The sequence below is a fragment of the Lycorma delicatula genome, chromosome 5 (assembly GCF_047948215.1).
Source record: "Lycorma delicatula isolate Av1 chromosome 5, ASM4794821v1, whole genome shotgun sequence".
NCBI classification, from domain to species: Eukaryota; Metazoa; Arthropoda; class Insecta; order Hemiptera; family Fulgoridae; genus Lycorma; species Lycorma delicatula.
Window position 1 is genome coordinate 161,770,836 of NC_134459.1, and position 18,193 is coordinate 161,789,028.

Here is an 18,193-nt window from a genome sequence, read left to right on the forward strand (position 1 = left end):
TTTAGAGCATATATATTTTAACTCAGGGTTAGAGCACATTTAAAAAAAAAAAAACAAAAAAACAACTGAATATTGAGTATTTCAGTTTTTTACAGGGATCCAAAAGGGGGCTCCAAAAGGGGTTACGGAAATCTACATCTTTTCGTCTCCAATGATAGTAAGTTTAAGGTTTCAAAAAATCTGATTCCAAAGTTTGGTGAATGTATGATAACCAGTCCCCAGACAGTGACTTTTATGGTTATCATATTAAGCGTATTTTACGATTATCATAAGCTTCCAAATGGGGTAAAGTTACGGGAAGGAAATTATATTGAAGGTTCCTTGATTATTTTAATATTCGTAAAGAATAGGATTTAAAACGTGAAGCAAACCTTATATTCATTTTATAATTTTTGAAATTAGCCGGGTCAAAAAAAAATTGTACCCATTTATAAATTTTATAATTTGGCGCAATACTATTATGCACAGTAATTAATTATTTGATTATTACAGTAGAATGGCTGACAAACATTGCCCACGTTTGTTACAGAGTTACCGCTGCACTGTGAGAAAAGTATTTGAATGAATTTTGTCATTTTGATGTAAGAGCAGGTTTCAGCCTGTGCGACCTGCGTGCGCACCTGTTGACGCCATCTGTCTATCGGAATGACGCAGAAGCATTGCAACGGTAGTTGCAGTTACTGCCTTCATTTATGTTAATTGCATATACGTGTTGTTGTGTGTGATATAAAACTAATCGTATAAACTCTCAGTACTAAAAAAGATGGTTTTATCAAATAACATTTTGACATCGTAAAAACACAGATTTAAGCTTACCGATAATATTGTAAGTACATAATATATACATATACGTGTTCTTTGGTGATTGGGTTTAAATTAACCACGCATCTCAGAAATGGTTGACCTGAGACTGTACAAGACTACAATTCACTTACACTCGTACATGTCACCCTCATTCATCCTCTGAAGATTAGTTCAGAGGAATTACCTGAGGGTGATTCCTAAAGGCTAAACAGAAAAAAAACTTATACATACATATTATTACTTGTAAATAACTTTCTGTTTAGTACATCCATGGCATCAATTTTATAGCATATCATTGTGTGTATGTGTGTTTGCGTGCGTGCGTGAGTGTGAAATTAAGTATATATTCTGTTGTATTTTGTTAGAGTACATTTTCTGTTATACAGAGTTTACCTCCATGTCAACTAAATTTTCTGATCACCTGGCAGTGTGAAGAAATTGTTTTCTTTACTCGTACTAATTTTTCAGCCGGAATAAATTAACTTTATTATTGTTTTTCTCTTCGAAATGCTGAAAAAATGTATTTTTACCTGTTTTTTTGTTTGATTGTTCTTCTGCTTCCCTGGGTCGGCTCAACAATCACGTATTACTCAGCCTATGGGGTGTGTGTGTCCTTGCGACTACAATAAGCCTTCCCGCTTACCGCCAGTACGTCTGGCATGGCAGGTAGGCTCACCGGTTCTGGACCTTTTCCTTATTTTCATATTGCTAAGGCCAGGGACACCGGACCGGCTATGCCGTTCCTGGGCTGTGCTCCAGCAGCCGGGTCTCGGTCGTTATGTTTTTTGTTTTCTTAAAGTAATTCCTCCGACTTCTTGTAATCCACTTCCTTTGCTCGTATAACCTCAGTCACGAATTTATCTAATATCAGCCATTCTTCTTTACCTCTAAGCATATATTTTGTTGTAGTTTCCGGGGTAATCTCTTGTATGTTATCTTACTTTTAGATCCTCCCAACGTACACATTCAAAATAGATCTGTGGCAGGAAGTGTTCTTTTGATTGCAGTACACATTTTAGATCTAATTAATGAAATCATTCAATATTTACTAAAAAATTGCCATTGATCACACTACAAAATTGAAGCTAGAAGCTAATTCATTACCCAAGTTCTGAAACCTGGATAACTGAGGTTTGAGGCGGATTTTATCACTATAACTTAAAGTATATTGATGATATTTTTTACTAATATTTCAGTTCTGAAAACATAAGGAGAGTCACGTATTTTTAATAAATACGTATCAATTCAATGTAAATTGAATAAATTCTAGCTAGTACGCTAATCCTGCAGTTATTTTTATTCAAAAGACCAAACTCTTTACTTATTAAAATAATACCACCGTAAAATATTGATTTTTTTGTGAATGGTTTTCAGTGCATGTATTTTGTTAAGAAAGTATATCATTGTCATTCAAGTCGGATACGAGTACCCAGAGCTCGATCTTACGCGATATTTTCTAAAACACATTGTTATATTTTGCATAGAAATTATCCTCGGTAATAACTAAACGATATTTCATAAATAGTTGGCTTGTTTGATAATATATACTGTTATCATCATAAAAGTAGCAACGAATTTTTGCCAAAATATTTTTAGTCAGCGGTCAACTTTTGGTAGAAAATTTGTTTTATTCAGTTGGAATGTAGATTTATTATAATGCTAAAACGTTAAAGAAAAAATTATTTAGATTCAAAGTATAACAATAAAAAATAATTTTTTTAAGGTAAGGCGATCGTGGTATCGATAGTTTACTTTTACGCACTGTAATAAAAAGCCTACGGTTGAATTCATTGGTCATACATTAATATAATATTTGCTTTAGTTTCTTGTTCAGTATTTTTATTATACAACATATTCCATGCTCCTTCGAAGTATAAATTCATGAAACCTAAAAATATAATTAAAATTATTTACGTTTTATTTCATTTTTAACAGTTTTTAGGAAAAATCACGAGTTAAATTTATGTTTATCTTTTTATCTTTTCTAATTATTATATATATATATTATTATTATTAAATTGTTAGATTTTAGACTAAAACAAATTTAATACTAAAGTTTTGTAATAATTAATACATAAAATGATTAATAATTATTTTATCTCTGTGTTCTAGTGAATTATTTGTTAATTTTTCTTACTTATATATTATTATTTGTTATGTTAGATTAAACAAAACTTGTCAAATTGCAATTAGTTGTACAGCAATATTACATTTTGATAATGATGTAATATAATAGTCTTTTACTGCAACAGTTGAGATAAATTTTGAGTAGAAGCTATAAAAGAAAAATATTTCAAAATAATTTGGGGCGTTTTGGTATGGTATGAATATATTTTTACGAGATATTTAGATGAAAATAAATAAAATAAATTAGAATTTAAAACGGTCCTTTAAATTTCGAATCATCCTAGTAGCTATTTTTTGTTATGTTATACGTTTTTTCGTATTAAATTACTTGAAGAATAAACTGAAAAAAAATTTGAGCTAATAAAATATTAGCCCTTTTTCATAGGAGAGTATTCATTTCATGAAAATAGCTTGTTTTTACGATTTTCTACTTGAATTATTGTAAAAAAAAATTAAAATAAACGTTTTAAATGTTAAAATAATTTATTATTAAAGATTTTCCGTAATAGCCCTTTTTTTCAAAATGTGTTTTACTATAATAAAAACTAAAACTTTCTGGAACCCTTGCCTTGATGTACTTCTAAATCCCAGCTCCCAATATTAACAAATATTACTTATTAGATTACTGTATAAACGCATATTTTTGAATTTTTTTCTGATTTAAGAAAAAATATAGAATATAAAGAGGTTCAGGCCTTACAGTTCCAAAGCTCTCATACTTTCTAGTCTATTTAACAAAGATTTCTATATTTCTATAGAATGTTTTCTCTTCAGAAAAATTAAAAATCAAATTGAAGAGGTTTAAGCTGTCTTGCATCCAGATTTTTCATATACCTTGGCTCTTTAATTTAATAAAACATATTAATTGGTATTAATTGAACAGTAAGATTGTAATTATTATAATATAGTAGTAAAATTGTAAATAATACTAGTACTGTAGTAGTACTGTGTTCTAATTCCCCAAAAAACCTTTTTTAATTGTAGAACAGATTCAGGCCATTTTCTTCTAAAATGCTCATGCTTACAAACACCTTTAGTTAAAAAAAAACTTAAATATAACAATATCAGAACCATTTGTAATGTAGATTTCTTCAAGAAAATAACAAAAAATAATATTAAACAGAAGGTTTTGCGCTCTGGGCCTTCAAGAAGCTCTAACCGCTGGGCTTATTAGTAAAAAAATAACTGAAATTGATGATAGAATTTTTAAAAAACTGTTTTACCGTCATAGCTGTCCAAGAGGATCAGGCCTTCTTTCTACCAAAGGATTTAAGATCCTTATCTGCTAATTCAACAAAACTAAAAAAATTGTAATAGTAGAATCACCACTATAAGAAAGAAGTTAAAATACTCACCAGTTCCCACAATTTTCAAGCTCCATTGTACCTAATTGGCCTCCTTCTTGCCCCAGCCATCTAAATTAAAATATTGCAGTATTTTTAAAGTTTTTTTTTTAATTGTGTTCTGCCTTTAAAAGAATATATATATTTGAATAATCATATTTGAGAAGATAATGTTCAACTATACGCGTCTGCAGATGGATTCATGCACTCTACTCACTTTTGAATGAAATTTGTAAAAATTTGAATATTCCAGTATCACAACCGTTCATATTAAAACGCCTAATATCGTCCAAAGAAAAAAGATCAAGAGTTTAGTTCTTTGGTCTTTAAAATTTTTGTATTTGATCTTTCGTTTTTAGGTAGATTTCATAAGAAAGATACCTATGGTAATGAGTACCGTGATTCGACTTCCGGAAATTTCTACATATCTTCGCGTTTCACATACCCCAGACCCCAAAACCACCGTCAGCTCAAAAGTTTACATATAGATTTATATATATATTTCACTATATATATATATATATATATATATTTCACTATATATATATATATATATATATATATATTTCACTTTCTTGTTGAACAATAACTACCGTAATTTTTAGCGAATCACTTTCAAATTCTTTCTTAAAAATAACTCGTCCCAAAATCTCGGTCGAGTTTGTTAACGGCTAAAATAGGATTTTGGTTTGGGAGTGGAAATGTGGGGGCTTTTTAAAAAAAAAAAAAATATTGCTATAAATTTGTTATTAAATAAAATATCAAATCCGTTTAAAGTTCCTACTATTCTTTGGATAATGGCCTAAAACATATCTAAGTAAAGTTTTTTGATATCACCAACCATTGGGTCAGGGGGTGGAAAAAATGGGGTTTCCAAGAAAATAAATCATACCTCCTTTAATAGGCACATTATCACATCGGTTTAAAGCGGTCGTTAGTCCAATAAACATTACCTAAAACTTTTGTGTGAAACGGATTTTGATATGACCCCCTTACGGCAAGGGATGACCAAAATGTTGCTGGAATTGCAAGAAGATGGGACTTATCGTGTGATAAACACGTGAAACTTTTTTCACGTGCAACCATTGTTGTACTGAGTAAATTTGAAATTTTTCTTAACTTTAAAGTGCACATCTTTTTTATCCTCTACTTAGCACCGGTGAAATCTACCTCCGCCTTCCGGCTTGCCGAAAGGGATTTTTCCTTTAGTTTCCTTTAATTAAATTTTTTATCCTTAACTTACCCGATTTTTAAAAGTTCAAACAAGAATTATTTGCATGTAACTAACATATATTACATTTAAAGTAAATATTACAAATTCTTTCGGATATGTCTCGCTAGAAAAATGAATAAATTCAGCTGTAGCGCTCAGAGCTATTTGATTAACTCAAACCAATTCACTTTATTCAATTCATATTCAGTCTGATATTTGATTATTTCACTGTTTTCCGATGCGTATCATAGCGAATAACATTTGCAAAACAAGTCCGTGAACCGGAGAAACCTACTGGCATATAAATTGTTATTTTTAAGTAAAAATATTTTAGATACTATAATTAGAACCCCTATAATAACCGATACAGCAGATATAACCGACCTTTTTTGACAAATATACTAAAACCGACCCAACAAATACGAGTAACTGCTAAATAAGTTCTTGGTAATATCATTATCGCAATTTTTCTGCAACCTATTAAAAAGATGTCGTGGTCAGCTGAATTAAATGCTTTAATGATACCTATGATTATTATTCAAATACATGCAGTTTTATTTAAACTCGCAAAAAAAAAAAAAATTGTTCTCACACAAAATAATGTCAATTACAAAAATGTAATTTTTCTACAATACTTCAAAATAATCTAAATTTGTTTATAATCAGTAAACACTAATAAGAGAGAAATTCGGCTGTGTTTTCTGACATTCGTAGCAAAGTCATATGGTCCCAGCTCTTTATTCTGAAAGTTTCCAAATTGAATCCCAATCAACGGTAGAATTTTTTTCATATGCTACAAAAGTTTCATTCCTTTTTTTCTTGCACATGATTTGAGCTTATAATTAATTAAAAAATTTCTTACGATCATTATCATCGCTTTATATAAAATCAGAATTAAAATAAAAATTTTTAACTGATCAGGAAGAGAAAATTAAAGTGTGATATTAATAAAAATATAAGGTATGAATTTTTTTTCTTCATTTCTAGACGTTTCATGATCCAGGGATTTGGAACAAAGAAATAAATGTGTGAGGAGTATAATATTCGTACATACGTAAGTACGTATGCACGGGTGTTGGCGTGTTTGATGTTTAATAATTTTAGACTGGATAAACAGATTTTTATGAAATTTTGTTCACACTCACGTATATATGGGGAAAAATTTGATATCAGTTTTTGAGAAAATTATGGGATCAATTTTCTCAAAACTTTTTCAAACATAACCCCAGTTTATATAATGCTAAGAACCATGCTAATTTGTTTCTTCGATAGTAATGGCATTGTCCATAATGAGTTTTTGCCTGCAGGACAGACTGTAAATCGATATATTTACCGAAAAATTCTTGAAAGACTGGAAAAGAGTTGCCTGCCTGAGACCAGCCATCAAAGACAACTGGATGCTGCATCATGAAAATTCACCTTCTCACATTGCACTCTCAATTAATGAGTTTTAGCAAAGAAAAACATTCCTGTAGATTTCCTCAACCACCTTATTCACCTGACTTGAGACCTTCGTCTTTTTTTTGTTCACGACTTTAAAAAAAGACCGCAAAGGACACCACTTTGGAACAGAATAAAACATTAAAAAAATGTAACCAACCATTTGAAGAATATTCCCATTTCTGAGTTCCAACACTGCTATTAAGAATGAGAAAACTATTTGAAGCGTTGCGTGGCTTCCCAAGGGAACTATTTCGAAGGTAGTAGCGTCCATGTTTATTTGGATTGTAAATAAACGTTATTCTGAACCAGTCTCATTACTTTTTTTACATACCTCGTATTTAGTTATAAAGAGAAATTCCTTTTAGACGATCCTTTACAGTTTTACGTAAATTACCTTTTGTTTTTTTGTTTTGATTTGACCTCACCTTTCCTTTTCTTGAAGACTTTAAATGTAGTGTAAGAGTTAAATCACCCATGAATTCAGCTATTACAGGACTTACGGACTTGTTTTAATTAATAAATAAATACATTTTATAACAGAAGTTATATTAATTTATGGAAAAGGGAGATAAATTAAAAGTAAAACACAAAAATGAGGTAGAAATGTCATAAAACTTGTTTCGTAATTTAGATCTGCACTGCTAACTTAAATGGTAAACCAAAAATATCCCTGTTTCAAGATTAAGTTTTGAATTCTGTAATCAAATTCAGTTTTTAATTTAAAGCCTTTTTGCAGTCACGAAGTTTATTTTGCCACTTGTCACCATATAGTGTAAAGTACAGTTGCATTATAATTAAACTGCCAATCCTTATGTAATATGTTTTTCTCTATAAAACACTTACTTTCATTTCTTATTATCATAAATTTTATCTGACAAAACTCAGCTAAAAGCACACAATTAAATTGTACAGACTAATTTTATGTCTAGAATACAATACAGCACCTATTCTATTAGAAAATAATGTATCGAAAAGTAATATATTAACAATAATAAATTCAAATAATAAATAACAAATTTCTATTAAAGGTACTTAGATAAATCAATCGATAAAAATGACTGTAATAAAATTACAATAACAGCATGAAAGGAGAGATAGATTAAAAGTAGTGGGAATATTTAATAAAAAAAACTCAATTTTTTCGTCCGAAATTCCCGTAACTGTATTTAGTTAGTTAAGGATAAAATTTACTGTGTGGGAATTTAATCTGAAAGCAGCTGCGATAGTAAGAGATAAGGCAAGTTTAGAACCAATATAAAGAATTACCTTGATAGTATCTGCAGATCCCATAGCCAATGAACATTGTTTGACCTTGTAAGGTTCAAATACGAAAACCACCACCATACCTCTAGATCTATTATTAATGTTGCAATAAGCAAACTGGTTATAACAATTTACTTTAAACGTTCCTTTTTCCCAAACATTTATCCAAATTTATGATAATATTATTATATACGTTAACGTATTTAATTCAACAAGAATTTCATTTTCACACAAATTATTAGTAATCTATAATAATTATGAAATATTTCGTTAATCATTATTTTCTGAAATAAATTTACTAAAAAAAAAAAATAAGAAAATTTATACAGTCCAACTTGGTTCTTCATTTTTACTTTCCCGGATATGGCGATATATGAACCTATAGCAGTTACAGTTATAATGGGAAATTATATAAATCCGTAAAAATAAATCTAAAAAACTGGGTGTTTATTGTTTATTAAAATTTGTGCCTTAAGGTGATAAATAAGAAAATATGAAAATTAAGAAAATTAAATAATTAAAAAAAAAAGTAAGTCTTAAATAATTTGCTAAAAATTTCTTTATCCTAATTCTCCTAAGTTAAAAAACCTATTTTTTCAGGATTTTTGTTCGTATGAACGTATGTAGCTTGTATTTGGTCTTATAACTCTGGACCCCGTAGGCCGATTTTCTTTAACCTCGGTAGACAAGTACTATCAGGGGAAACAAGGTAATACATGTTTTGCAAGTAGAATTAATAAAGATGGATGAAGCAGGAGCAATCTAAAATGCCGAATAGCACAGAGAAATGAGCCTTCAATCAGAAATATAATTTTTTTACATCAAAAATTAATTTAAAAGTCAGGAAAATATTTTGAAACTTGGACTGTCAGAGTACCTGAGAAGAAAGATTAGAAGCTTTTAAATGTGATGGTAAACGAGAATGTTAGAAATAAGATGGATGGATAAATTGACAAATGAAGAGGTGTTGCGGGAAATTGATGAAGAATAGCATTTGCAAACATATATAGTTAAAAGAAGAGACAGGCTTATACAGGTCACATATTGGGCATCCTGGAATAGTCGCATTAATATTGGAGGGACAGATAGAAGGAAAAAATTGTGCAGGCAGGCAACATTTGAAATATGTAAAATAAATTGTTAGGGGTGTAGGATGTAGGGGGTATACTGAAATGAAACGACTAGCACTAGATAGGGAATCTTGGAGAGCTGCATCAAAACAGTCAAATGACTGAAGATAAAAAAAAAAAATTGCTAAGATTATAAAAAAGGCGTGGTAATGTATTGGCTAAAATAAATTTTCAAATCTTTACCGGGGCACTTTCGCAAAAACGTTTCTTACAATAGTTGAAGTCTTTTTATCAAGAGTCGATTGAGTCGTTTTAACAAATACCAACAGTTTTTATTTTTAAATATATTTTACTTCAAAAAAGAGTTAAGGGGACGTTTTTTAGCATTTATATTTTCCACATCAAGATGCATTCGAACCACTTTCAAACCTTTTGTCCATCGCACTCCAGTGATTTTTGGTAACAATAAATATTCTTTTAATTTAAAAAAAATATATATTTTAAATTCAAACCCATCTCACAAGTTACCAAATGCATTTAAAATTTAAAAATTCTAATTTTGCTTTAGTAATTCTTAAAAAAGAAAATTACCCAAAAAATGTTCAGTCCTTCCTAGAAAATTATAACTTTATTTAGAATTATGGTTGTATATTTGGATTTCTAAAAAAAATTAAAAAAACTTTTCCATATTATTATCGCCACTTAAGGATTATTTTCTGAAAAATTAATTTTACCTGAATGTTTTCCCTTGAATATGGAAACCCCGAAAATGAAAGTTTTTTTGTAATTTCAAATTTTTAATGGATCAAACGAATTTTGGTCCATTATTAAGTTTATATATATATATTTTATATATATATTACTAAAATAACTTAATAATGCCCCTTAATAATGAATTAGTAATACATACACTGACGTCAGCCGCAGAACGTCACTGGCATCCGAAATAGAGGAAGACGATGCCATGTCTGAGGCCTCAGATACGCTGTCATCAGAGGTTGAGGCCGTCAGAAGAATGGAGAAACGGGGCAAGAAAGGATGGCCGAAAGGAAAGCCTAGAAAGTAATGTTCTGGATTCGAAGTTAGAAGAACGTAAATTTTTGATTCATAGAAATGTGAATAACTGAACCTTTTTTTTATTTTTGAAGTGGGATGGGACTAATGACCATAGTAGTCGATGCCCCTAAAAACCTCAAAAAAAAAATACACAAATTTTGAGAGTACTCTAAAGGGGGAGCCTCGTTTTAAAATTTTCAAAAATTGAAAAATTTTTTCAAGTTAAAAAACTTTTTTTTTAAGATAAGTATGTGACTTACTTGTACGCCTATTAAATTACTCATACACTTTTTTAAAAGACATAAAATTTTATTTCATTAATAACTACTGATTTTTTTTTATAATTATTATTGAATTATTATTTACCTAAAAACTTGTTTGCAATGAGAGATTGATAATTATTAATAAATCAATATATTATTTAATTTAAAAGTTAAAAAAAGGTGATGAAGTCTGATTCGAACCGATGTGCCTTCCCCCGTCTAGGATACAACTATTTCATTTAAAATTTCATTTGGTTAAAACTCTGGAACCAGTGAAAATAAGTAAGTACCACTTGTGATAATCGTTGAAAAGCTCTCAATGAGGGCTTATTATTGCAGTTAGGAAAAAGTCCAAAATCAAAATTTGTTTGGATTTTAGGCTTTTTTGTGGACACTTGGTTCAGTCTATTGCTATAAAAAAGGAAGGTGCACAACTAGATGTTACAACAGTCTTAAATACAAAATTTCAACATCCTACGGCTAATATTTTTGAGTTATGCGTGATACTTAATTACGTACGTACGTACGTACTTACATACATAAGTAAAGACGTCACATCGAAACTAGTCAAAATGGATATTTCCGTTGAAATTTGAAAACTGAAATTTTTAGCGATCACGATACATCCTTTCCTTCGTACAAGGAAGTAAAAATGTTTTTTAAATTTATATTTTAATTTCTCTAAAACCATTTTAGAACTTTATGAAAATACATTGATATATGGTTCAGAATTTATTTTTATAAAAGCATAATTGCACTGCTTTTTTACATTTAATTTAAGTCTATTACTATCATCTTTCCTGTTAATATTCCCTTATTCTTTCACGAAGTTAAAGCGATCTTTATTATTTTAACTTAGCATAAAAAAAATACTTTTTTAAAGAGACTTAAAAATTTCCCATTGAAAGTATTTCAGGAAGTACTTATCTGTGAGTAACACAATCTGTTATTATATAGTTTACTTACAAGGAAATATGTAATGGTTTAACAAACTATCAATAAGAAATATCAATTTCTCCTCTCTCTATATACTATCTATATATATAAATACTCGTATTTTTTATCATTGAATGTAAAAAAAAATATTATTGGAAGTGCTTTGATTTTAGCCTTTCTACCGTAATGAAATTTCTTCTTTCAGAATATATAGATAGGTAAGTAAAGACATGTAACAATGTAATTTGCCTTACGAAAAGAAAGCATATAGGAAAATTAGAAATAGACAAAGAAAACAGAATTAAAATTATAAATAAAAGTCCGTATTGTTGGTATGTTATTAAAGAAATATTAGCGTATAGGCGTAATTTTAATCTTAGCATTTATTTGCTTCCAGTAGTTTACAATAAATCGAACAATTTTTTTTTATTTTTACTTCCTTGTATACGAGTATAAGGAAGTATTGCAATCGCGAAAAAATATGATTTTAAGATTTCAATGGAAATATATATTTTGACCATACCTGAATCCATTTTAACTAATTTCGGCGTGACGTCTGTACGTACGTGTGTATGTATTTCGCATAACTCAAAAATAATTAGCCATAGGATTTTGAAATTTTGGATTTAGAACTGTTGTAACATGTAGTTGTGCACCTGCCCTTTTTATTGCGATCGACTTGACCAAAAATGTCCAAGAAAGCTCAAAATCATAAGCATTTGGATTTTTTATTAAACTGCAGTAATAAGCCCTCATTGAGAGCTTTTTAACGATATATTATAAGTGGTATTTATTTTCATTGGTTTCAGAGCAATAGACAATTACTGTACAATTTTAATTAATGAAATATTTGGATCTTGCAAGAGTAAGGAACATTGATTCATATCCGGCTTTTTCCTTTCTTTTTTGAACTTTTTTTTTTATTTAAATATACTGATTTATTAATTTAATTTATTAACCTCTGATTGTAAAAAAAAGTTTTACAACAAATAATTATCAATAATAACAATAAAAAAATATATATATGAAAAAAAATCAGAAGTTATTACTGAATTAAAATTTTATGTACCTTTCATTTTAAAATAAATTGTATATGCAATTTGATAGTCGTACAAAGAATCCATACGGTGTCCGCGTCAGTTATTTTATTTTTATTACGTATAACATATTTTTAATATTTAACTTTAGTTTTTACATTTTTCCAATTTAGAATTTTTGTTTTCAGGTGGTGTAGTTATGAACAATCAAATTTTATTTTGAATTTATTCTGTCTCAGAAAAATAGTATCTGTTTTCTGATTTATTTTTCACTAACAAACCCGGAAATGCTTTGCTGTTGCTAGATTTGAGTGTATATATATATATATAAAATATTAACAAATTGAACAATACGGAATTTCACAAAATTTAACCTTTCTCTTTCTCCCTTTTTTCTTTCCCCCATTTCATTTCCCCTTTTCCACCGTTTCCCATCTTCCTTTGTTCCATATTCACTTTCGCTTCCCCCATTTCCCCGTTCCCATCTCCCACATATTTTCCCCTTATTTACATTCCCCCCTTCTCTTTCCCTCCTTTCCACTTTTCTATATACTACTTTTCCCTTTCCATTAACTTCTCCCGCTTTTCCTTTTCCCCCTTTTCCCTTTTTTATTTTTTCCATTTTCCCCTACTTCCCTTTTACTTTTTCGAGTTTTCCTTTTTCTACGCGCGTAAATCGGTCCAGTAGTTTTTTAGTTTATAGTGGACACACATATCGGAAACAATGAAATGGAATCGTAAAATATTTAGTATAGCGTGTATTGCTTTTACGTCCAACAATTAGTGCTGTTTTTCAAAAAAATCATTTTTTTACTTGTCACACAGGGGTGACATCTTATTTATATAAATAGTAGGTATATATATATATATATATATATATAAAAACACGCACGTATTCGAATACAACTTTGTGTTAAAATTTTAAAACAATCGGTGAAGAACTTTCGGAGATTTAAGATTTCTGTTCAAACTAACATTTACATTTTTATTTACATAGATTAAATTTATGTTGAATATAAAAATTAAATATATAAAAGTAATTTAATAATTAACTATGTCAATTTTACGTTGCTTTATTTCGTGAAACTTTTAATAATAATAGTTTTTAGTAATATTAAATTTTTATAAAATATTAAATAGGTAATAAAAAAACTTTTTAAGCAAAATTTTTCAAAATTTCTTAATAAACCTAGAAAAAAATAGAAGAAAAACAATTCTTAAAATTTGCTTTCTTTAAAAAAAAAAATAGTAAACAAAACAATTCGTACCAAAAAGTTAAAAATAATTTGTTCCTGTTTTCAACAGAACTACTTAAAAATAAAAAATTTGTTTCAAAAAAATTTTCTATTTATGAATGACAAAATGAAAATCTTTGGATGCGCTCTCATATGTGACCACTTTATAATTAGAGCAAGCCCCATGCTTTTTTTGCATGAATAGTTATGCATAAATAGAAAACTTTTTTAAAAGTAATTTTAAACAAAATTATTTTTTTCTGTTTAATATGAATTGTGTTATTCTGTTTGTTCTTGTTATTTATTTATTTTCTTTTGTTAAAAAACCATGTTGAAATTATAAGTATTTTTTTTTTTTTTAATTCTTTCGGCAGATATGATGGTTTTGTTGCTGCAAATATAAATGTTGAAACCTGGTTAGGACAGCATCGTTTGGTATAAACTTCACAGACGCTATAACAAAATGTGCTGATTGCATTCTCGAATTCTGTAGGATCAGCATTTAATTCATCACGTCGTTGACGCCTATGTTCTAAACTAATTTCAAGTTCTTGTGGCATCTCTAGTGCCTTATATTCTAAATAGCGCTGGCGTTGGTTATCCAAGCGAGCTTTATATTCTTGAGGTGTCTGTTGCACGATATTGCGATTTGCGCTGGCGTCCAAGTGCCAATAAACTTCACGCTGTTCTGGTATTTCGGTTGTGCTCAGTTACTTTTTTCTTGGTATTATTGACGTCTCTTTCGCTGTCTCTTTCTGTTGTAAAATTTTGTTTGTTTCTTTTCCTATATGATTGCCGAGATTCGGTGACTTTCGACATTGTATTTTATCTTAGGTAGAGATTCAAAGATTAATTATTTTAAAAAATACTATTTTCACATTTATTTTTTAAGGGCACAAAAAAGGGTTTGGTTCCAAATTTTAGACTTATCACTTGATCCGTATCAAAATTCTTCACAACTTTCCCATTCAATATGCTATTAAATAAAAATGCTTATTTTTCAGGTAATTTCGGTGTTCGGGTACATCTGTATATATACAGAATGTTTCTAAAATGGTGGGCTGGCTATATTTTTTCGGATTCTACTTGTAAAACTAAACAAAAAATATCCTTAGGAAAAAATGACAATTTCTCCTTCGTTCTCCCCCTGGCCAACATTTTGTTATTTTTATAAAAAAAAATTATATTTATGTTCGGATAGAGGAATCACATTAATGTTTTGTAAGCGTCTTTGTAAAATTAGCAAAAATTTAGGACTTAAATACCTTCGCAAATTACAAAATGGGAACCAAGTTTATTTTTCAAACCGTTATATCTCCATAAATATTAGTTTTATCAAAATTTATGTTATTTGGTAAAATATTAACCCTTTTATTTTGAACAAAATGACAGTTTATTTTTTTTAAATCGAATAGTCGAGTTGTAGGAGAAAATTGATGTAATTTTGTGTCATTATTATTAAGTCTATTATTATGAGAAAATTATTACTTAGTTTTATACTAATCTACAATACCGAGAATTAACAATAAATAAAAGCAATTAATATTTCATCGAATTGAACGTAAAGTAAAGGACATGAAAACGGACACAAAATTACAACATCAATTTTCTGCCATAACTCAAACTATTTGTCAATCGATTTAAAAATATCAAATATTTTGTTCAATATAACAGTTTTCATATTTTAGCAAATAAGATAAATTTTGATAAAGATAACGGATTGAAAAATAAACATGGCCGCCATTTTGTAATTTGCGTAGTTATTTAAGTTCTGATTTTTTTATAATTTTAAAACTATATTACCAAGACACTTACTAAATATTAAATTGATTCGACTATTTGAACTTGAGATATAAATTTGTATATAAAAATAACAAAATGGCTGGTAGGGGGAGAACGAAAGAGAAACTGCCATTTTTTCCTAAGGATATTTTTTGTTTAGTTTTACAAGTAGAATCTGAAAAAGTATAGTCAGCCCATAATTTTAGAAATACTCTGTATATATATGTATACAATGAAATGAACTTATATATATATATATATATATATATATATATATATATATGAGTTCACTATGAAATTTGTATTGTCGCTCGGCTTACGCCGCTGAGTATTTCACTATTGACGTCGTATGACGTCGGGAAATGAGTTTAATCAATGTTGAAAGATTTAAGATCACGGTTGAATCAATATAAATTAAAAAAGGATGTAATAAATTCTGAATGTACATTAATCAGACCGTGACGGAGGTTAATATTTTTTCTACCATAATAAATTCGCTTTCCATTCATTTTGAAACTGATATGTAGATATACAACGTCGAAATATTGCAGTGAATGCAAACAGATATTCCTGACCGGAATTCAAACACCGACTTTTCGAGTAATACAAAAATTGTCCAATATCGTATAGCTTTTGACATAAAATACTTTTATAAGCGTTGTCTGACATTTGTACAATTATGTTTATAGTATTACAAAGAAGTGTAATTTGTTTATTGTTGCAAAAAAACAATAAAAAAATGTCCAACGTTTATTTTAATTAGTAACTTAATGTAACAGTAAATTTATTTACTTATTGTAATTATTAAATTTATTGTAACAGTCAAAAAAAGAAAAAAAAAAATTGAAAAAAGGTTCAGTCTGTATGTTCTTCATTTCCAGTCGTTATTGAAGTCTACATAATCGCAATACCTTTAATTGTAAGATGGAAACTTACATTTCTGTATAGTATTTAGAACTTCATAGCTTATTTTTTTAATTAATATAACTCAAGCGCGCTTTAAATTACGAATAATTAGACAACAGAATTTAAAACAAGTAATTTGACCGTTATATTTTATTTGACTTTTTTGTGCATTATGTAAGATCAGGTGATACAATTGGAATGGAACTTGCAGGATCAGTTCATGTTAATTATGAAATCATAGCGATATTTTATTTAAAAGATCCTTTGGGGTTAAAATAATAAATAAAATCAATGTTTTTGCATTGAAAGCAAACGTAATTAATAGGCCGAAATTAAATTCGATAAAAAAAACAAAAAAAACTGTTTTATTAATTTTTATATATTATTAAACCATGGTTTTGGTTTTTTTTTGTGATTTACATGTTCAGATTGGGTTGTATTGAAAAAAATTTAAGCGATAAAAAATTAAATAAATAGACTAACATTTTTTATTTTCTGTCATTATTGCTCTACTAGATATGTAATGCTGCATACCTTGAGATCAATTTAATGATAAAATTAAGCAATTTCTCACTTTTTTTAAAGAAAAATTTAATAGTAGTACTGTTAGAGAAGTAATTGTAGTTTTAGTGTTTACCTAAAATAATATTAATTTAAAACTTAATGGTATTGAACTCAATAAAAATACAGAGTTAAAATATTGCTTCTTGCAATTTTGCAAGAAGGAAAGTATGGTAATCAGTTAAAAAATGGAGTATAGATATTTTTATTTCTCAATGTTTCATGACCCACAGATACCCACCTATAAAAACACAAAACAGTGAGGGATAATGCTCGTACGTATGTATGTACGTTTGTCCTTGGCATATTTGAAGCGTAATAATTTCTTACTGGACAAACTGATTTTGATGAGATTTGGCACAGAAAATCGTGCATATGGGGCAATCTGTGAGTAAATATTTTGGATCAATATTTCTAGGAGGACCCGAAAAAAAATCTTAATTATTTTTCAAAATTTTGCCAACATATTTTTTTATATTAAGCTCACTACATACGTACATGCTTGCTTATCTTACCATTTAAAAATATTGCCCTCAAATTCTCCTCCTTCCCCAAAACTCGGAAAAGCTGTTTTTTTATTTATTGTATATTTTTAACCTAATTTTTTTAATTATTGATTAAAATACAAAATTTTTGAATTTAATTTTTTTTATTCATCATTATTTTTCCATTTAAAAAAATATATATAACCAATGCCTGGAAATTATAACAACTTTGTTATCAGCTTTTTTAAACTTAATTTTTTAAAACATAATTCCAGATTCCACTTCATCTTTAGGTAATTAATAAATCCTATTGGTGATTTTTTTCTGGAATACATTGTAGTAAAAGATTAGAAAGACAATAATTACATAATAAAAATTTATTAACATTTTTTTATAAAAAAATTATTTTATACTTTTGTCCAATTTTCTGAGCGATTAATAAAAAAAATAATAAAATTTCTATCTGAGGACATCGGTTAATTTACCTAATTTGATAAATTTTGATGTTAATGGTAATTTTAAAATATGTTAATTTCTTATTTTGTAATGGTGTATATATACGTGCCTCAGATGACCTTTGCTTTCGGTGTTGGGGTGTAGGACATAGGGCCACGTTTTGTCTTGTTCCAGACCTAAGTTGTCATTGTTTTGCTTGTGCTGTTGTCATTG

At 28.5% G+C, this 18,193-nt stretch overlaps 1 long non-coding RNA gene across 1 annotated transcript in view; it reads left to right on the forward strand.

Annotated features, from left to right (window-relative positions):
* The first annotated feature begins 672 nt into the window (after positions 1–672).
* Positions 673–18,193, forward strand: part of LOC142324573 (uncharacterized) — a 316,768-nt gene continuing 299,247 nt past the window's right edge. Inside the window, exon 1 of the long non-coding RNA XR_012756327.1 lies at positions 673–826. This is a non-coding gene — a long non-coding RNA (uncharacterized LOC142324573). The remainder of the gene's footprint in view (positions 827–18,193) is intronic.